The sequence below is a fragment of the Haemorhous mexicanus genome, chromosome 1 (assembly GCF_027477595.1).
Source record: "Haemorhous mexicanus isolate bHaeMex1 chromosome 1, bHaeMex1.pri, whole genome shotgun sequence".
In the NCBI taxonomy this organism is placed as follows: domain Eukaryota; kingdom Metazoa; phylum Chordata; class Aves; order Passeriformes; family Fringillidae; genus Haemorhous; species Haemorhous mexicanus.
In genome coordinates, this window is record NC_082341.1 from 91,989,944 (window position 1) to 92,011,784 (window position 21,841).

A 21,841-nucleotide genomic window follows, 5' to 3' on the forward strand; every position below is an offset into this window, starting at 1 on the left:
GGTGTGTGTAACACAGCAAGAATTTGAGGAGAGTATCCACATACTTACATAAGGCTTAGGTTTGGTTATGCATCTCAAAATATGACAGTTTTAGTTATGGAGATTCTCTTGTATTCTTTTCTTGTCTTATTCCTGGAAATAGAAAATGAATTCCTAACAGATTTCAAGTTAGAAAAAAGAGTCAGTGTTGTTCAAATTCCATTTTCTAAACTGACATAATTGAAATATAATTTTCTAATTTTTACTTAAGTCTTAGCTAAAGATCATGAAGATGAAATATTTATAGAGCCAGTGCAGTGTGTTGTGGATTTTGAGATGTGTAATGTGATGTTGAACCAATGAAAGATGGCAATTTGACAGAGATACATGTATTAGATTGGAGCATTGCTGAGTGCTTGCCTTGACGTTTTGCTAGTTCACTGCCTGGTGCTTTTTAATTCATGCTCACACATAAACTTGACACATTGAAGTATTGAGTATTCAGCATTAGGTTTCTGATAGAGCAAATGCAGTCCCTTGGCTGTCCAAGAGTATAAGTGGTTTGAAACATGATCACAAGGCCTGGGAGAAATCTTTCTAATAGGCACTAGAGAGAGTCAACATTTTTAAAGGATAAAAGCATATGGTAGTCATACAAGAAGGTGCTCCTCTGAGACAGAATTAACATGAGATATTGATAGTAGTTCTTTCAGATTAACGTGTTGCATAGTCGTTACTAGTTTCGTTTGCATTTACTTAATGCATTTCTTCCCAGGTACTTCCTTACGCAATAGGGACTGTCTTCTAAAAAACACAGTGATGTGTGCTGTTAGATATGTTCCAGCATATTCTCTGAAAAACATGCTAGAAGGGCTGGAATACCATTGGCTGAAAGGAAAGGGCAGAAATAACCTGCTGAAAGATTTAAAAAGGGTTCTTTGCTGAGGCATATTGAAAAGCCTACAGTAAAGCAGCATAGATTTGTAAGAGATCTTATCTTTTGGCCTCCCATCATTGGAGTAGTTTTTGCTTGTTTGCCTGTGCCTTTGCAAGCTCCCTTAGAGCATGCCATTAGAGTGCTCTTTGGCAATGGAAAATGAGAGATACAAGAAACACCTTGCAATTTTTACAACATAATAAATGATTTGTTTCATAAAAAGTTAGTAGCGTTTGTTAAGCAATGAGTTTTGCCTTCATGCAGGTACTTAAGAAATATTTCATTGGCCTCAAAAACAGCCTGATGGCTTTATGACAAAAATTGAAATGGAAAAGATGTGTGTAGATGAGTTTAAACAATATATTTGTATAGAGATAAAAATGCTACTGCAGCACTGGGCAGTATTTCAGATTTATCAAAATATTAAGTTATTTTTTAGGAACTACTTACAGTAAAAATAAAATGTCCAGGAACCTCAAAAAAAGTGTGCTATATTTAGTGGGCTAATTTTGAAATTATTCTATAACTTTCTCCTAGTGAGAAGGGTTTATTTCTTTCTTTTTTGCCTCATGCTACAGATAGACCTTTGGAGGTCTATCCTGAGTTCTTCTCACCTACCCTATTTTGGACAATCAGTCATAAAACCCTACTAGCACAGACTCTTTAACTTTTGTTTGTTTTCACAGGGCAAAAGGAACAGGAATTTCTTTCCAGACAGAGTATATCATGCATTATATGGGGTAATGGACATTATGGACTAGTAATATTAATAACTGGAAAAGCAAACAAATGAGCAACTCCCCCTAATATTCATAAATCCTCCTAAAACTAAGCAGAAGAAAACAAGCCTCAAATCAGCCAAATAAAATAATGATAAAAAAAGAGAAAACAGTTTTGATAAAAAGTGATTGCATGTTTCCTTTTTAGGATGTGCAGGGACATCCTATTGTGTAATAACTGAAATTTTGGTCAATCAGCCTCTGTGCTAAACCAGTGCACTGTGAAAAGCAAATGTAATGGTATTTATTTTTACTTAGGAGTTCTTGTCTTTTGTTTAGCTAACTCTGATAGACCCTGAAATAGTTTTCTTTCCAATTTTGTGCTGAGAACAAGAAAACTGTTCAGGTTTGCCAGACAACATCATCACTTTCTCTATAACTTTGTGCCATAATTTGAAGAACCTACAGGGTGTGTTTCTTGCCATATTGTAAGTAATAAAAGTCAATGTTTATTTAGTGTGTGCCTGTATTTGGTATTATAGAGGTGTTGGCGGCATAAGGAATACTGTATGTTTTCTTGTATATGAGGCAATTAATGCTGTTTACTGGAGTTCCTCTTTTTTTTTTTCAGAAGGATGAATTTTGTTGGGGAAGTCAGAGAAAAATGTTAACTGATTAGTCTTGATTCGTAAATTACATCCACTTAGAAAGGTTTTATGTAGTCCTACACTCACTAAAGCAATTCTCAATGATGATTGCTTTGAGGGGAGGAGAAATAGGCCTTTATATTTTCAGTGTGTTTTCTCTTCAGTCACTAGAGAAACAGCAATAGTTTTTAAAGAGGCAGGTGAATTTAGAAATCCCAAAGAGAATATTTATAGACATTTCTTAGTGTACAAGATTTTTTTATATGAATTAGTATAAACAGCACTGGCTTGCTGAGACATGGATTACAGTACATTTACTGATTTTATATGTAGGCAGTCTAAGATATGTAGGAAAACAAATGCATATCAATGTGACTAACCTACTCTGAAATTTTTCCATGTCATTCTATAGGAACTATAAATACAAAGCAGAATGACATTAACCTGATTTTTTTAATACCAAAGACAGCAAGTGGAAAAATGTCATAAAATCAGATTTTGTATGACTGTCACAACTTGTCACCTACGAAATTTATGCTGTAAAAATATGAATAGAGCAGGATGCTATACATGATTTATAAAGATATAAATAGTAAACAGTGCTTGAAATGTATATATTTTTTATTGCTAGCTATTCTCTAACCCTCTTGTGTAATGCTGAGAATTGAACTTGTTCCACAGTTTTTAACTTTTTTTCTTCAGCAAATCAGTCACATTGGAGAGGGGCATGCTGAATTGGCAGGCAATTGTGAGACCAGCTAGATTTCTGTAACTTAACAATCAGGATAAATTAAAGAATCATGTAAATACAGCCTCAGACTATTAATAGGCGGCATTGTTGTCATATTTTAAACTACAAAAATATAGAAAATGTGGGGGTTTTTTGACAGATGATATTTTGTCTGTGTTGAAGAACTCTCTGGCTGTACTTTCAAACAGTGTGAATTTCCTAAGTCTTGAGAGAAAATAGAAAAAGGTGTGCTTTGAGGCTGAGAGGCTGGGGGAAGAAAACTACCATAATTTTTAGGGGGTACAAAGATTTGTTTGCTACCCGTGAAGGTCATCAGTAAGTTGTGAGTGTGCGTTTTTTGATTATTAATTGAGAATATATTGGTTTTTATAATGTGAGATTGGGTCTCTGTGGACTGATATACAGCTACTGATACAGTATTGATCATGAGCTCTTTCATAGCAGGGATATGGAGGCATGTCAGTAAGTGAAGTTCATTCAGTGTGGTTCCCATGTGAGTCTCATTACTGATTTCATTTCCCAAACCTTATGTGGCTGTGTTAGGCATTAAGAGTGGATCTTGCTCTTAGACATAGGGTCATTTCACTTGCTTTACTTAACCAGACTCTCCATGCTGCCCCACAAGCCAGCCTGACTTTAATGATTATCATTATTAGTAATTTATTTTTATTATTATTTTGGAGTAGGTTTCTTGAGCTAGGTTATCAAATGTTCTATTTCTTGGAGAATATTTTAATGTCACATTATTTCCATCTCTGGGTAATCATCTGTCACTTTAAATACCAGTGTCAAGTAAAGACTCCAAGTCCCTGAGGCCAAAAAGCTCATGCTTTTCTACACTATAAATTAGGGCACATTAGGACTCACCTTTCTTACAGTTTCTATTTTATCCCATTCTTGCTGCTGATGACCACCTGGACAGAAGATCTTCCTTAAGATAGCTGATATTTAGTTGTTAGCTAATTTCTGGAGGAGGTAAAAGAGTCTTGCATGGTGCCACGGAATTTGGAAGAGCTGTTAAGAAGACCTCCTCTTATCTGTCCCACTGCTGCTTCTAAAGGCTCAAACTGCTGCATTACTACATTCTCAATTGCTTGTTCCTTTCTAAGGAATTTCCTTTCTAATGTAGCTGGAATTATTGCCAGGTGTCAGGAGAGGGGTGATACTACTAAGGGGATTGCCCAACTGAGTGGAGGACAGTAGCAGTATGAGGGGGGATTCCAAGGGCTCTCTTTTCAGATAGCTCTCTCATTTACATATCTTGCATTGAGAAACCATTCAAGAGCCATTGTGAAGACAAGCTGGAGCTGTTACTGGATAATCAGCGTCAGGGTTGATTGAATATTGCAGATTAGTAGAAGTACTAAAATTTTGTCAAGTGTGTAGCCAGTGAACCTTGTAAACTTGTTCAAAGCTGCTTAAAAAGGAGACTTTTTGTCGCATGAGAACAAATCTGTGCCAGCAAAATTCAGACGAGCTGAAAACAAGGATTTACATGGCTGTGTAGAATCGTAGGAACATTAAGATTGGAAAACACCTCTAAGATTATGGTGTCCAACCACCATCATCATCATCATCATCATGTTCACCACTAACCCATGTACTCAGTGCTATATCCACATGTATTCTGAACACACCCAGGGACTGGGACTCCACCACTTCCCTGGGCAGACTCTTTCAATGCTTGAACAACACTTTCCCTAGAGAATTTTTTCCTAATATCCAATTTAAACCTCTCCTGGCACAACCAAGGCTATTTCCTCTCATCTGTCACTTGTTATCCCTGAGAAGAGACTGACACCCACCTGGCTACACTCCTTTCAGGTGGCTGTAGAGAGCAATAAGTTCCCACAACTGCTCCTCATAAGACCATTTCTCCTTCAGAGGCAGACTCTCTGTGTTTGTTAACATAATGTCTCTCTCAGCAGGTAGGATGTCTGTCAGAGTTGACATGGTGCATAACTCTGATTTTGGACTTTGCTTTGGATACCATCAGAAGAGAGAAGTGGCAGCCTCCATGCCTGGAAAGACCCTTCATGTAACTGCCTGACACATCCGGTGCCTCAGTTTTTGTGGAAGGGACAGGCAGTGCAGGTCATTGCACAAAGCAAATATAGGTCATCTTTTCTTTCTTTCCAATTAGTGCAAAGTCAAGTGGGGGGAGGAAAAGAGGATAATGGAGAACCCTTGAAAATGCAGGAGCAGTGAATATATTACTCAAAGAGGGGTGCAAAGCCATTAGGAACTGTGAAGGTTGTATTAATTATGGATCTTTGATGTGTGGATGAAGACCCAAGAAGGTTCATGCAGCTGGTAATTAGCTAATTAGTTCAGATTTGATAAGAAGTTGTAAGTTCTATGTTCAACATGTTAGTCAGCAGGAGCTTCTAAAGTAGGGGCCAGGTTTATCTTTGTTTGTCAGTCAGAGCTGGCACAGTGAGTTGCACACACCTTCCTTAATGGGAGGTTGGAAGACTTGCCAAATGTGTAATAGAAATACAGGTTTTTTCAGTGGTATTTTGGCATCAAGGCTTTTTTTTTTTTTTTTTTTTTTTTTTGACTTACATAAATGTTTAAGACTAAGACTAGAATCAAGAGAGAAGTTCTAAGGCCTCAAAATTTAAGACATCTCCTCATATCTCATGTGGAGCTAAAGCAATACACTGTTTATGCAAAAGATAGTATTTTGCTAAGCATCTCCTTTTATACAACAACAGACAGAAATTAAAGAGAATTGGAAGGCCTGAAACATGAATAACATCTGGTTGTTTTTTCAGGTTTCCAGCAGTTCCAGTGTAGTGTGGATTATGTTTTGTTGCCAGGGTTCTTTTATGAATGCATATGGTGAGAGGTCTCTTTTGCTGCATTTTTCTGGTTGGATAATTAAAGTACTAACATTGATTTTAGGCTTTGAGGCATACTTCTGTCCTGAAGCAAAATGAACTACTCTAATAAATACAGCTGAGAGCTTCACAGTACACTAAGTCGAACAATCGGTTATTAGAAATCTTAAGAGCTGAATTCATCCCTGCTCACTTCCCTGCTTTACTTTTTGGCTGCTCTAAAGAAAGTAGAAGGCTGTGTCTGGAGTTCCTGAAGAGCTGCCTGTGTATGATCACAGGATGTGATGTAAAGATCAACACTGTTGCAGTAAATTAATAATGCTATTGGCCAAAATTATTTGTTGGTGTTTAAGATGAATTTTGCGTCAGAGTATTAAGAGCGAAGTCTACTTTGGTGGTGAGTGAATACAGTGTACAGTATTTAACCCACCCTCCCACACAATTGCACAGTAACATTCTGCATGTGCATGAACAAGTTTGTTGTTGCATGAAGATGCTAATATGTTTGTCTTGAAGTGCCATAATTTTCTCAGCATGGTGCTGAGTGTGTAGTGCCTTTCTTTTATACTGTCTCTACCTGATCTGTGACTTTTCCATGGAACTTTTCACAGGTCTCTATCTCAGACATCTAGGGCTTTCAATAATGCTGCCAGAAGACAAGTCAAGACAAATAGGGAGATAACATACTTTTGTTATCTCCAAAGAGTGTTAATATTCTATTTCTGAGGTTTGGAGAGATGTGCTTTCAAAAGTATTGCTGGTGTCAAAGGCAAGTTGTCCAAGTGACCATTTGTTAGCTGTTCTTCTGATGTTTCCAACCAAGTCATTGGAAGAGGTTGATACAAATGTCTCAGGTCAACCATGAATTTGTTTTCTGACTCCTCAAACCACGGAGGCCCTGTTCAAATCTTAGAATCACAATCTAAAAGCATATTAGCATGTCAGAGATGCATATTGGAGGCAGTAGTGGAAACACTGCAGCTACGATGAGGAGGTCCTAGATCAGTATGCTTTCGATTCCATAGAGACAAGTTGCTTTCTCCACTGATGGAGAAGTTTTTTTTTGTATGGTAAGGAAGTCAAAATTAGCAATTTTGCTAATTTTGCAGAAAAGCAAGATTTTCATGTCTGGATCCAAATTTTTAGCTGTCAGTATACAGACTGGCTCTGTGGTCCATGATTTACCTGGACAGCCCAGCTGGCTGAGGTGCAAACTTGCCTCCCGTTAGGCAAAGTGTGTCCATAAAGGCAAGTTCAAGTCTGTTGTGTTTGCAACATGAGGACAGGAGGCACTATACATGCAAATGACAAGGACTGTACTTTTGTGCATTGCCTCTTTTAGGGCTTGTAAATGCAGTCCACTAATGCTACAAGAAAAATCAGCTTTGTCTTCTAGAATGAGCATAAGTTTGGGAAGCTATGAATTCAGCATTTAGTTTTTCTATGACTGTCTGTAACTAACTAGTACTAGTACAGTAGTGCTGTTCAGCTCCAATTTCCATGTACATTTGGCCCACATTTTGGCCAATTATATAAACAGCATACTAGTTATCAAATTTTTAGTATAGATTAAGCAGAGAAGATATTTTGAGCTCTTCTGGAGTTAAGATTTAAATATATATTTAAATTGTATTCCCCCCTAGATCTATGTGTGTTTTAGAGAGTTGGTTTTCTTTAGGAGATAATTATAAGTCAGTTTGAATTTTTCCCTTAGGCATTTTAAAAAAACTAACACCTACTGAAACTGTTTAGACCCATTGTCTTCATTGTCTGAATATTTTGTAATCTGTCTGAGCCAATCTTAAGTTTAAAGGTGGTTTATTTTGTACATCTAGCGTCAAAAGAGGTTTCTTTGGTAATATTTAAAATACATGCTTTGCTTTTTTGTCTCTTCTTTCTTTTTCTTTCCAACTGGCAGAGTGTTTTGTATGCTAAAATTATTTCAAGGGGAGATCTTTGCTTTAGAAACTCACTCTACATACATATGCCTGAAGTCAAGAAAAGCATACTGCTGTTTATTCCATGAGATCACACAGCCAATTAATCAAGATTTGAATGAGTATCAAGATGTAGCCTTCATTCTGTCTGCTTATTAACTTTCATTATGTGTAAATCTAAGTTGTAATTGTTAACAGGATAGATTATGCTCCAAAGTTTTTTTTCTATAACAGCATTCCTTCACAGTTCTCCTTATTAAAGCTTACCCAGGGTGATATATTATGTTAAGAAGGCTTAGAACATAAGGTGACAATGACCTTCCCTTTAATTAACTATGATGGAAATAAAGGTGAGAACAATGATGATGAAGCTCTGCTGGAGACCATAAATCATGTGCTGTACTGGTTAGACAGGACACAGCTACAAAAATAACCTTGCAATTCACAGGTTAAATGTCTCTTCCATTGTGCTACATTCAGTATTGTTTTTATTTAAATAGATACAGATAACTTTATGTCAGTGTAAAAATTGTCCGGTACTAAAAAATTAGTTATTTTCTGAATATGTTTGAAAGCATTCAAATTTTTTTTTCTTTAAAGTATTCCTCAATATCCCAGCTTTGAAACAGCAAAATGGCATATATGCCAATGGAAAGTTGGGATGCTTCTTTTTTTTCCTCTATAAACCTGAGCTGTGAAGGACAGAAGATGGTCCAATGTTTAGTTGTAAATTAATTCATTGTTTCTCCTAAAGATTCTGGACTTTCACCATGTGAGATGAGCTTGCCAATCATATTCTCCAAGGCCTGAAAACATTTTCTAACTTAAGTAGGTTTCAGAAGATAATACATGTTCTTCACAGTAAGACTGCTTCTTTTTCTAAATTCATCCCTTTATCTGTGAGTTATAGTCCTCTAACATTTAGTATACAAACAGAGTTTGCAATAGAATGGGAACGATTAAATTTGAATTGCAGTTCAACAGAAGTCATAAATACATTGACTAGGGTCAACTATTGTACAATAAATTAAGCAAGACTTCTGTCACCTTGACTATCAACACTGCCATAAGCATATTAAGGGCTTCCTAGTCAAATTCTGTTGGATAATCCTCTAAGATTAGAATATATTCAGAAGCTGCCCTTTTAAATTATAAAAAGAAGAAGGCAAAAAACCCCTAGTGAAAGTTCACAGACTATTTTGAGCTTCCTTTATGTTTTATATCTCCTGATTTCTCCATGAAGATGTGTTGTCAGTCTTTGAGACTGGCAAATCTAAACATGGAAAACAAAGTCTGGTGGAAAAAAAATTATAAAAGAGTTCAAAGTGGATGTTAACAGGCATTGAGCAAGAATTTTGTGATATTTTGCAACTGATAAGAAAGAGATAGGTCTTCTAGAAAGGAAAATATCTGAAAGAAATGAGTATAACAACAGCAAGTCCATTCTTTTCTATGTTGTAATGCCAGCAGTCATTGCTGGGTAATTTTTGGGTGGTAACTTCTTTTTTTTTTTTTTTCATTTCAAGATAAGAGTGTGGAGTTTTATCTAATGCTCATTTCCAAGTACTTCAATTTAGCATTTTAAGATAAATCATCAGAGAAGTTTTGGCTTTTTGAAGTGCAGAAACACAGATGAAGGGATCATGGATGGAGAGCTAGGTGTCTGGGAATTACTTTTGAGTAGACTGACACCCTAGGGCAGTGAAATGCTTTATAGTTAAGTGACATTGGTTTATTTGGTTGTCCATTTATGTGGTTAAACAGAGTGTTTAAGAAGGGGAATAATAATTCTTACTGCTTCAGTGTGTCTTGCGCGTAACAGTTCAGAAGAACTTTTTTTTTTTAAGTATGCAGTCTGCATTAGTCCTTCCTCTATGCTGGCAATTTGCATAGGTTTTGAAACACTGAAAATATTACTGAGTGTGGAATCAAGTTTCTTTGTGTGCTGGGAAATCTGCAAGTGATACACTGCTCAGAATTCTGCATTTTTCTCTGGGTATCCAGTCCACAACACAGTGGGAACATTACTACAATATTTGTTTCTCTGGCACCTTCCTTCTTATGTTGAGCAAGTAACAAGAGTGAGTGGGATATCATTGATTCTGAACGTGTCAGCAATATTAGGGAACTGATGAGTCAAGAGACCTCCAAATGATCCCAGTATTATTCTGTACTGGGTATTCCTGCAAGTTAGATGATAATGGTGATAATTCCTTCTCTACAAACTCTTAATGTTGGTTGTGATGCTTGCTATTGATCAAGAAATATTACACAGCTGTGGGCAATGATGTTGAGCATTCACCACAGCTCACAAGAGGCTTCACACTTCTCTGTACCCTGACTTGAGCAGTAGGTGGTGCCTGATGGTTCTAACCTGTCCTGACCTCAACACAGACAATGAAAGGGGAGAAAAATCCCTTCCAACTCTACAGGTTATTGACCCAGAAGTAGAAGGCTTGTTTTCATGCTTTAGTGTAGCACAGAACAACAAATGTCCAAAGCATCTTCTGGATGGGGAAATAATGCCGGAGTATTTATTTAGGCTAGGCAGAAAGGTCAAAATGTTGCCCAGTCCCCAATGAACTAATCTCATTCCAACATTTCACACTTAATGCATATCAACCCTTTTGGTTGCTATTGATCTCCTCACAACTCTGATTTTTTTTTAATTTTTTTTTTCCAACAAGCTACTTCAGTATTTCTGGAAGAACTTCTATCTCAATCTGCTTTTCATTCTTTGGATCTTATTTTCTATCTGAATAAATGTTTCCAATGGAAAATATTTTTGCCATACCAAGATATATACCAAGATTTGTAAAGGATAATATTCTGGTGCTGGTGCAACACACTCACATATTTTACCAAAAGGACACTTTCTGAGTCACTGGACAAGAATGCTAATGTCAAAGTATTGGAGATGGGCTAAAATGCTCTAATAGTATAGCAGAAGTGTCAAGCATTGAAGGCAGGGCTGGTAATAGCCAGAGACAGACTCTAGCTTGGCTTCTTCCTGCAAGAATGGCAAAAAATTTCACAGTTTCAGGCCAGTATGCAATATCAATTTCCTTAGTTTGCTTTTCTGTGAAGTCGCTGGTCAATAGCAGGTAAATCTTCCATAAACAATAAGAAGAGGAAGTCTTTGAAGGAAAATGAGAAATTGCTGCTTCTCTCAGTCTGTAAAGCTTTTGGCTTTTGCAATCATTCTAGGAAAGAAAGAATTTTTTACTGTTGCAATTAATTCATAAGATTGCTTAGGTGGGATTCCCTCCTCCTACTTTATTGCCTTTTTGGTTGACCTTTCTATTAGAAGAGATAACTTTCTACAAGATACTTTAATTACCTGTTTTTCATAATCTTACATTCATGCCCTAACTTAATTAAGTGGAAAAATTTCATAATATTTACTTGGCATTTCATAGGCCTCCCACAATTCCCTACTAATTTTTCCTTGTCTGTACATTGTCTTCACTTGGCCCCCAAGCTTTTCGCTGTATTTCATTTTTTCTTTCTTATTAGAGGAAGAAGAACCTATTATTGTAATAAGCTTTTTTCACACCCGCATTGAAGCCAAAAGTCATTTGTGATTAATGTGCTGAAGCTGAAAAGTGCGTTTTTTTCTCAGTACTTCTCTGACTTCCATATTTTTTGTAAAAAGGCAGAAGTTTTAAACTTCTGTATTACAAAGTAGGAAGACAAATGCATAGTACTGAACACATTATAAATAAGGTAAAGAAGAGATGTAAACAGGGGACAAAGATCAGAAGTGAAGCCACTTCTGAAAGTATCAGATCAGCTTATTCATGACATAGAAAGGGTAAGGAAAGAGAGAAGGAATTGCTGCAGGTTTACTTGTTTAATGACTGTCAGACACTTAGGAAAAGCTTCCATGAAAGAATGTGGTCACTTCTGAAAGTATCAGATCAGCTTATTCATGACATAGAAAGGGTAAGGAAAGAGAGAAGGAATTGCTGCAGGTTTACTTGTTTAATGACTGTCAGACACTTAGGAAAAGCTTCCATTTAAGAAATGTGGTTGGACATGCTAAATCTAAAATAAACATTGCTTATTTATTCTCTGTAAAGAGAGAAATGTTTCTTTTTTATGACTGTGGTTTTGTTTATTTGGCTTCTGATTTTTTTATTATTTTTAATGCAGTTTAATGGAATTCTCTTGTCTTACTCTGGAATCCCAACTTATTTAGTTTTGGGCAGCCAAAGTGAATATTTAAGGGCACATTAATTGTCCAGAAGTTTTTTAGGGAAAAAACTTGGCTGAGAATATGATTTGCATCATGCCATAATTTCTTCCCTTGGAAATTGTGAAAGGATATGAGCTGATTATACTGTTCAATGACTGGAGTCTTTTTTTGTAGTAGTTTTAATGAAAACAACTTTTGCATTTTTAGAAGGGTGTAGAAATAGAAAACAAACTTTTCAGTGCTAATTATTGGGTAGGCACAAAATGTTATTGAGCAAATGTCAATTTGTTGAGCTCCCTCTATAAAAGGGGGTGCCAGCAAGTCACATGCATTGTGTACTTGGTCTGCACATCTACAGGGGACTGTGCACTGCCCATCAATTGAGAGTATGTGGCATGCATATACGGCATCTGCATCCTCCTGGTTAATTAAGATGAATTAAATACAACCACTGTTTTAGTATTGGACTAGGTTCAAGCACTTTTTTTTCACATAGAATGCCACTGTCTCAAAAAGGCTGTTCTCCTTACACAATTCTATAATGTAGGCACTAGGATTCACAATAAAATGAAAAGTTGTTTTTAATATTGTGGAGAAAAGGAGATAACTATGAAAGTTTGATGCTGGGTTTTTTTGGCTTCTGTTGAGTCCTATTTAGGACAGAGGGCAAGAGGAGTTGATTTCACAGTTTGAAGTCCAGATTTTATGAGTAAAGGGTGATGTTTTAACACAATTAGTTTTAGATTGCACTTAATAATAAAAAAGTTGAGGGTTAGTATGTAAATCAACCGTTACACCTTATCCTTATGAGCTTTCTCAAATATGATTGAGTTTGACTATAACTTTGATCCACACTAGGATGGGAAATAAAATTTATGGATTGTTAATAAAGGGGAAAATTACCGAAACCAATGACTTTTGATTAATTTAAGATTTCAAAATCAGGAATTTTGGGGGATTGTTAATAAAACTTCTTTAGTTAAGGAAGTGGGAAAATGGGAAAGTTCCACTGACTATTATAGTCTAGAAAAAAGTTACCTTTATAGGAGCTCTAGTGTCAAAGTTTCACATGGTTTCCCGACTGGATGAAAAATGTTCTTCTAGACTCTCTAGAAGAGATTGCAAGAGCCTTGGAGTTTTTAAAGGAAATTTGGAGATTTGTGCAAAATGTAGTAAGCAAGCCTAGTTGCCACCTAGCTTAATTGCTGATAATTTTGGTTTATATGCTCCTTTTATTTTTCCAGTCAAGGGCTGGTAAGAAAATCAGTCAAGTGGTTTAGAATGAGAAACAACAGCGTGATTAGAAAGCCCAGTAAATCAAAACCTCCCACGCAAATACTCAGTAAAATTAGCTAAACTATAGTATTAATATTTGTCATGGTACCTGTGGGTTGATAGGAAATTGTATTCTGAATCCTAATTACAAAAAGTCGTCAAAAGAAAACAAAGCTCTGAGCAACTCGAATTTGCATTTGAACAAGTGAAAGTCAAATCAATTTGACTCAATCTTTTTAAAAAACAGATTTTACTTGGTTTGTTACCATTTTAATTTTTTCCCATACTTGGTGCTAATCAGGCATGACAAATAGGCTCACCTTTGAACACGCTTTGCACTAATAATGTCATAAAGTAACTCCCTTTAATTGGTACCTCAGGCTACTCTCATCAAACAAGCTCATAAAAAGAAACTAGTGACAGCTTTCACTTCTGCTAGATTTATGAAATACTTCTCATCTATGCCCAGAGTGTGTGTGTTTGCATTGCTATTCTAGGCCTGACCTTTGATCAAAGAAGCAATATATTTTTTTGTTCCACAACAAACTTGCACCATCACTTCCATTCAGACATTTATTATTGCAGTGCATGTCTATTCTGAAAACTTTGCACTTAGAAATCCAAAGGGCAGTCCCTTTACCATCAGGGTTACAGTTCACTATAATGTGGCAAATATGTTTTAAAGACAGATACATAATTTTAATTTAATAATTTATTCTACAATTGATTTTTTTTTCTTCACAGATTGTATAAGCAAAGACTCTCATATGTGCTCATTATTCAAAACTATTCACCCGATAACTTGTGTGGATAATTCTTGTCTTGGTCTGTAGCTCATTCTCAAGGATCTCATTGTGAATATTTGATCATCGAAATTCCAGCCCAGTGACTCATCACCTAAATCATATGGTATGCTTCTGCCAGGATGGAGGAACACAGCCCTTAATTTTCTACTTAATGATTCAGAAAGTGGCAAGCACTTGTCCTCTGAAAGTCAAGGCCCTTTATCAAATACCAGCACTCGAGGTTTTATCTTAGTCAATGGTTTTAGCAGATGTTGGAGGAAATAGCCAGTAAATGCAGATTCAAAATTCTGTTTTTTTTTAACTATTGAATTTTAAATTGGATATTTTGATGGATGCACTTATTTTATGGTCTTCTTTTCTGGCAAGTATTCAAGGCAACTAACAGATAAGAGTGAAATTATTAAAAGTATGTTTCTGCAAAACACACTTAGGATCTATAGTAGCAGAAATCCCTGTTAATATCCAGCAATACATGCTCAGGAATTGAATTATGGAAACAATAACAAAACCAGTTTATTTTTAGCTTTTTACTAACTGTGCAGTCTATACTGTAACTGTTGCAGCGTTATCTATAATTGGGGTAGTTCACAGTGGAATTTCTGATCTCGATTAGTATCAAATTAAAGAGAGTATCTAGATTTTGCTTTCTGGATTTTATATGAACATTCTTGTCATCATTAAAGAACACTAATTCTTCCAATGATAATTTGTCTTATGATGTAATTTTGTGTGAACTGCCTTTTTGCTTTTTGCCTGCATAAGTATTTTCTCTTAGTAATGAATATTGTTAAGCTAAACATAGAAGTATTAGTTTTAAATGAAGATGTTTTATTTGATCTGTCCATAATGCCTTGGTATTTGATTAATTTGCCCTTTTCCAAGCCAATTTGTCAGAGGTTTTTCATTACAGCATGGAATTTAGAACGAATGAATTCAGCAATCAGTGATGTTTACAGTTCATGGAAATGTGCATTAAGAATGTGTTTGTTTGGAGTATAACTGTGCATCCATTTATAATTTGCCCAGGTCTTTTTAGGTGACTTTCCTGTATTTCAGGCTCTCTGGATTGATAGGGACCTAAGTTAGTACACTATGAACGGTATCAGAAGGGAGTTAATGATTCTCAGAGTCCTAGTTCTTCCTCTTTTCCCTCATTATTATAGCAGTAAGAAAGTTATTTTAGTATTTTCTAATTTACCTATCCATCTGCCCTTCTCCCGACAGTCTGTATAGATCAGTTCAACTTCGGTGATACATAAATGTGACTCTATTAACCTCTTTAGGAAAAGACAGTCCCTGTCAAATGCATAAATGTACTATCACAATGACAGGTCCAATACTGTTCTGAATGTTATTTATATCATTTTATTTACCACTGGGGACTTCTATTTCATAGTCTACCTGGTGCTTCTGTACTCTTATTTACTAGGTGGATAAACTGTACATCCATCAAATTTAGATCTAGTTCTATGCAGAATACATGTCTATGGTTAAATTATGCTATGAACTGAGGAATTTCAAACAGTCTGCAATCATGTAAAAAGCATGTATTAACTCTTTGTGAGGAACATGTATGTTTGAATACATATTTTTGTAATGTTCTAAAGGCCACAGTGTTCAGAAAGAACAAGATTAAAAGATTTTGCTTAAATTTGAAACCTATCTAGTTGAATTTTAATCATACTTGGAGAAAAGGTGATATAGTAGCTTTAAAATAATATAAAAATATCTTCTAAGCTACTCGCTATTCAGCATTAATATAGATTTATTATTCTTCCTTTCCCTTTTACGTAACATGCTGTAACTTTCCTAGTTTATACCTGATAAAAATTTCAAACAATACTTATCCATTTTTGGAATATGTGCAAAAATTTACAAACCAGTCAGGTCCTGATACCAGATATGGCAGTAGACACATTTGGGAAAAAATCCTCTCAATAATGCCACAAAATATTATTTCCTAATGTGCTCTGAGGTTTCAAAATTCAACCATCCACATATGTGAAAAGTCAGTGTGGAATAGAAATATCTAGTTTTTCATACTGAAAAATTCAAAATATGCAGTTAAATAACAGTTGCCCTTAGCTAGATGAATTCATTTGAATAAGTTCTTTCTCAGATCCAGTAATTCCCAAGTGGGGTTTTTGGTCTCTTTGATTTATGATAGATTTAGTGAAAAGAGTGGAATAACTTAACAAATTATTTCTTCCTTTTTCTAATCATTTCCTTGCTCAGTGTTATATGACATTGTCTATTTTCCATTGATCAGCAATATTTTTACATGTGGGGCCTGTCCTCACCTTCTAGTGAATGGATGAGAGCCACTGAGGGGAGTATGGTGAAGAGCTTCTGCTTTGGATCAGGGGAAAGGAAGATTAGAATGAACAAATTTCAGGTATAAATTCTTATCACAGGAAGTAGTGCCTGTACCTATCAGTTGAGAAGGTGTATGGCAAGCAGCTTGAAAGTGACCTAAGTGGTTACTTCCATTTACAAATGTCATTTGCCTCCCAGGGCTGCTTTCTAAAGAAAGAGAGGACGGGGAGGGACTGCTAAACATGAAGAAACTTCCTGCAAAGCCACCAGACTGGAAAAGAGGTATTTTTGCCTGAATCTATCCTGCTTCACTAAGCCAAATGGCTTGAAAAGGTACATTGTACTCTGACGTTTTCCTGTTCTAATTTATTCAGTTGACATCGGAAATGTGATAAAAAACCCAGTCAAGGATGCCTTGCTTTGTAAACAATGCAATAGCCAAGTGCCATTAAGGATTTAGAATTAGAAGGTAGTACACCAATTTCTTGTCTCAATTAAGAGGCACTGTTCCTACAGTGAATCTCAGTCTTATATATACAAAGAACTAAATTTATGCTAATTTAAAGTATTTCTCTAAATTGCTCCAGGTGAAAAGGGATGTTCTAAAATTACTATACTAAAAGCCTCTTTTTCAGATGTGATTCAGTAGAGATTTATTATGAACTAGGATATTTGGAATGTGAAGTTAACTCAAGTTAAAATCTTTCCCATTTCCTCCCCTTATTGAATCTTTCTACAATCAGTTTTTCTGCTGGGGCAGATGGTTCCTTAACTGCAGGGCTGATGCTGCTTATGATCACAGGGGAAAAGTTTTTTTGGAGTAAAAAAAACCACCAAACAGATGGTGAATATTAAAAAAAAAAAAGAGATATTTTCAAACATTCTGATGTGACTGCAGGACAGCAACAGAGAAAGAAATCGTTGTGGTTGGGGCTGACCTAATTCCTCTGACTGGGGAGGAAGGATTTGATAGAAATGTTCATAGATTTCCATCTTTCCCTCTTTTATGGCAGTGTGCAACTACAGGTGTGGCTTCTGCACCTTAGTAGCTGCAAAAACTACCTGAAGGAGAAATTCCTTTCTTCCAAAGCTAATGTGATCTAGTTTTCAGGTGGTGTCCAGAAACAGCATGTTTGCTCTTTGATGTTTTTTAATTACATGCACATTAAGTAATGCTTTCAAACTTCTTAATTGTAAGAATTCTCGCCTAAATATCTAAAAATTGTTTGGCTTTGATGAATGCCAATGTGATAAAAACCTGAAAAGTGTGTTAGCTTTCAGAACTGCCATAACCTTGCTTAAATGCTGTTTGCAGTGAATATGAATAATTTTAATACATCTAAATGTATAGTGTGCTGTTAAAAAAGGTGGTCTTCTTATGGCTTCATATAACAATTTCAGCCTATGCTGCATCCCCACACTTGTCCACACAAGTGACAGAATTTACACAATTAAATCCATTTATTCCAGTGCAGTACTGTGAGAGTGCTGTATCAAAACTACTCCTTTGTATGCATTATTTTTAACTACTTTTTGTCTCTTCTGTACTTGTGCTGTGTCATAAGAAAACTCAAAATACAGCTCTGAGTGCACCTAATTAAACAGGCACACAAAATCTCGTTAAAAATGTTTTTTTTTTCTTTTTTGCTCCTCCTGCTAATGGCAGATACTTTGAATTGTTTTTCTTGTTTTCCAGGTAGGCAACCTGAGCCTACCAATGTTGAGGGAAGTGCCTTTGCCCAAAATTAAACTTTTTCTGAATGTGTTTTTAGGTTTATGAAAAAGACATGTAAAAAAAAAATCCAAGACACACAAAACCTCTCAGAGAAGGAAAAAATAATTGCTGGTAACTTGTCAGAATGCCTTTTTTTTTTTTTTTTTTTAATTGTGCAAACCCAATAATAGTGTGAAGGAACAGATTTTAGTGGGTTTAGTATTTTTTGCTCAAAGCTTGTAGAAATTAATACCTTTGTCTCCGCAAGTGTCAAAACATTAATTTGTGTCAAGAACATATGCTTTCAGTACTTAAAACAAGCTTGTTTTTGTGCTGTTGCTCTGCCTTGTTAGCTCTTACACTTCGATTGTCTGCAAAGGTTGCCCCTCTCTACTCCACAGAAAAAGGGCCAGGCCTAATTTTGCCATGTATTGAATGTGTGTAGTGAACAGTCATTCCTGCTGGAGAAAGGCTGAGCCTCCTGCCATTGTTCTCTTGACAAATAGTGAGTGTCCTCCCTTTCCACTGTCTGACCTTGACTAATTGTGGAGAATTGGTGCAGCTGTCCCTGGCTTATTCTGAGCTGCAACACAAGGGCATGTAAGAAACTTTAAGCTGCCATCATAAAACTCCGGTTTGAGGACTTCATCACAATGCGTAGAGCTCGCTTGTTTTGTTGTGTGCTGTTTAGTTTGTTGCTGCTTTCTTCCTCTGATAGCGTGTTTTAGAATCATGCTGTGTTTTCTTCTAACTTGCCCTTGTATGTATTTCAGAAATCTGTACTAAGAGATTGGGGTAAGAGAGTGATTCTAAAATAGCTGGATAAAGTCACATGGAAAAATACTTATAACACCATCAATTGAAAAATGATATGGAAAATGAAGCTTATCTAGAAAGTGAGTGGAAAGGCATGTTTGTACTTTTCTTTTTCCTTATTACCATCACAATCTATTGTTGCAAATTCTTGTGGTAGAAGGCTTCAGTATATTAACTTGGAAACTGAAGAATATAATCAGAAAAAGAAGTACCATGTGCGTATTAATACAGGGATAAAATTTTCTGGTGCTGCTTTTAAATATTAAGCCTAACTGAATATTTTAATTCATGTGTATACCAGAGCAAGCAAAGTGTTTTTCCTGTACAGGTAATTTTCCATAATACAGAAAATGGTTAAGCATACATTGATAACAATATAATATGCAGTTAATGTACCTTGAAAATTTTGCTAGAAATCTTCTGCAAATTTTTATTGTTTAATTTACTTAATTAGGGTGAAAATTTGTTTTGTGAAGAGGGAAAATTCAGTGTACCCACACCATTTTAAAGTCACACTCAGCTTTTAGTATTAAGGGTAAATGGACTCATGTTTGAATAGTAAATGGGTCATATATTTGGGCAAATTCACATAGAAAGAACTACTGGCTTAATTCATTTAAAGCTGAACCTGGATCAAGAAAGTTCAGTTTTCAGCTACTGTGCCTTTTCAGTCACACAGCTTCTCAGTGACAGATTCTTTTTATAGACTAAACACATTTCTATTTTAAAAAATATCATACAAAAGTGAGTGGCCTTATTTGTTTGCCCAACATATAAGTGTCTCCAGAATAAAGGGAACTTCTGGGTCCTTGGATTGTGTTGCTGCCAACAGGATTACTGTTCAAGATAGGCTCATGAAAAAGACTAGGAAAAACAAATAAAACCTCCACTAGAAGATCTGCAGAAACACAAATTTGAGATTAAGTAGCAAAATACTTATTGAAGGAATGCAAGTAGTGGATGAATTTTGAGGAGTGTGAGTTTTAGGCATGTCTAAGTCACAAAAAGGTTGACAGTGGTAACCCCTTACCCCACGGACTGTTTTCCTCGATCTGCTCTAAAGAATGTGATTTACCACAGAGGATGGGAAGACTGACCAAATTTTGGTCATGACATCTTTCTTCCACAAGTACTCTGCCATTTTACCTGGGATGACAGGCAAATCAAATTTTCTGCTTGGTATGTTGCTTACTGCAAGGAAAGAGTGGCAACACATGGCCTAAAGTACTGCAAAGAGACATTTCAAACATGATTGTTTCAGATTCCTGGTAATGTGCTAGAAAACAAGATTCCCTTTAACCTCCCTCCCTCTGCTTCTCAGACCTGTTCTGGGACAGCCTTTAGTACCACCTTTTGACCTGCTTAAAACATTTGCAGTGACAATAAAATTTAGGATAGCATAGGATAAATTTAGGATAACATTTTGATAGCCCATATGTAAAAACCAAAGCTTGTTTTAAATCCTATAACATCAACAAAATAAAAAATGTATAAATAAAATTGTTGCTACTGGTGACTATCCATCAGGAGCAGCCATCTACCAGGGCTCTGGTATAGCCATGCTGCTGGAGGTGAACTAGGGCCAGTCTGAGGTGTGGAAGCCCCAAGATCTCAAACACCAACCTCACTACCCAATAGGCAGATAAAACCTGTGGCCCTGGTTGTAGGTTCCAGCTACAAAGTCCTGCATCAACAATGCCAGTTTAAGTGCTGCCTAAAGCTGCAGGGTGTAGGTTTTGCATGGCAACATGCTGCCTTCCTGCTTGTGTCAGCACAGATGTTGCAGGAAGGGACTGGCTCAGGGACATATTAGAAGCTCAGTGAGCTGTTCTTCTATATGGAAGAATATGATCCATTTTATATAGAGTCAAAAAAGATAAAAGGATGCAATATGTTCAAAGACAAGGGATATTTTCAATCCTGTTCACACTGACAGTCTAGCAGCTGCCAAGGCACTTCTGGGGCATGTGGGTGTGTTGCACATGGATAGTAATTGGAAGATGTTCTGAAGAAGGAATTTTTAATCCAATGTAGTGGCCAAACAATTTATTCTGTAGAATGCACACACTGGGTGGTTTTAACTGTCAGTGATTTAGATTTTCTTTTGTGTGTAGATTAGAATGTTGGAGCATTAGTAGGATGCCATTGTTGTGCTTCTGTCTTCAGGTACTGTGTGGATCTTGATTTCAAGCACAGGGAAACAAGCTGACTCTGAAGAAAGTGTGCTGTGACAAAATAGACAATGTGCCCATTTTTTTTCCTTTTTTGCTTCTTTCTGCCCAGCAGAGAACTAACATGTGGGAATGGAGTGATAGTATTTTGGTGCTGTGTTTAGGTATGCCTTTACACGCTCCTCAGCTGTGCCCAGCAGTGTAGTACTGGCTGATTGGTGCCTGATTCAGGCTCTCCTGAATGTTGATTCCTAGGACTCTTAGAGATGTAAATCATCAAATGGGGCCTGCTGGCTTGTGTCTGGAAAATGGGAGTCCTTGAGATACTTATGGCTTTTTATTTCTTCCTCCATTTTCTAATATTCCCTCTCTGCTCCAGTCAGAGGGGTCAGCAGGTATTTTTTCAGCTTTTCTAAACTCTCACTGCCACAGGAAGGAAAATAGAATCACTGGAGACCTAAACCAGAGCAGCAGTGAGTGCAGGTTGTGGGCAGTGTTGGAACAGCTACTGTGTTTTACAATTTGGCACAATAGAAATAAAAAAGGTTTTTTAAAAATGAACTCTATTTAAATGCAGGTTTTCTGTGGTCTTACTCATAAAAGATTGTTTAATATACTAATAACTTGCCTGCTTCTGTTCTGAGTGCTTGGCTTCACTTGTAAGGAGTATGGAGCAGGACTACAATCTTTGCTGGACTTCAGACAGCCTCCCCAAATACTCTAGATATATTC

General features: G+C 36.3%; 1 long non-coding RNA gene across 2 annotated transcripts in view; it reads left to right on the forward strand.

Moving 5' to 3' along the window:
* Positions 1–1,989: 1,989 nt before the first annotated feature.
* LOC132330367 (uncharacterized) overlaps positions 1,990–21,841 on the forward strand; it is a 39,254-nt gene continuing 19,402 nt past the window's right edge. Inside the window, exons 1-3 of one of the 2 annotated variants that reach the window (XR_009487302.1) lie at positions 1,990–2,123; positions 16,607–16,741; positions 18,896–19,019. This is a non-coding gene — a long non-coding RNA (uncharacterized LOC132330367). Of the gene's footprint in view, positions 2,124–16,606; positions 16,742–18,895; positions 19,020–21,841 lie in introns of those variants that run through there. The other variant, XR_009487299.1, reaches the window with a different exon arrangement.